We start from the raw sequence: 614 nt of genomic DNA on the forward strand, positions 1-614 counted from the left end.
GAGCCAGGGCTCCCCGTCGTGAAGACGGAGCCCGGGCTCGCCGGCGGCATCAAGGAGGAGGCGCTCGACGACGAGGCGGCCCTCAAATGGGCGCGCGACGACTGGCTGACGACGAGGCATCAAGTTTGCCGAATTTTAGCCGAACTTTGCCGAACTTCGCTGAATTCAGCTTTTTTAAAAATAAAAAAACGCGTTCGGGGCGACCCTGGGGCGAGCGGCTGGGAACCCGCTCGACCCCGCGCCGATTTAAGCGCCGGCTTGCCCCCAGGGGGCGTGTAAAATCGCCGCCTGGGGGACCAACGGCTGGAGATGCTCTTAGCACCGGTTGCACCTCGACCCACCCTAAACCACATACTTACGCTGGAGGGATGGCATAAAATAAATTCTCTTTTGCTACAAAGTAATGTCAAATATTTTCATCTCACCAATGGTTTATTCTTCCAATCAAATATATTCTATTCCACGTCTACTTTAACCGTCACGTCAGCCCCAAGCACATATGCTTCGAAGATGCAAATGCCCGTGACATAGAAGAATTTAGATATATAGAGTACTTCTTTACTTCTCATTTAAGATCATGGGACAATAAAAAATGAGTCGCATAACCCCCCCCC

Source organism: Triticum dicoccoides, chromosome 7A, assembly GCF_002162155.2.
Source record: "Triticum dicoccoides isolate Atlit2015 ecotype Zavitan chromosome 7A, WEW_v2.0, whole genome shotgun sequence".
Taxonomy (NCBI): domain Eukaryota; kingdom Viridiplantae; phylum Streptophyta; class Magnoliopsida; order Poales; family Poaceae; genus Triticum; species Triticum dicoccoides.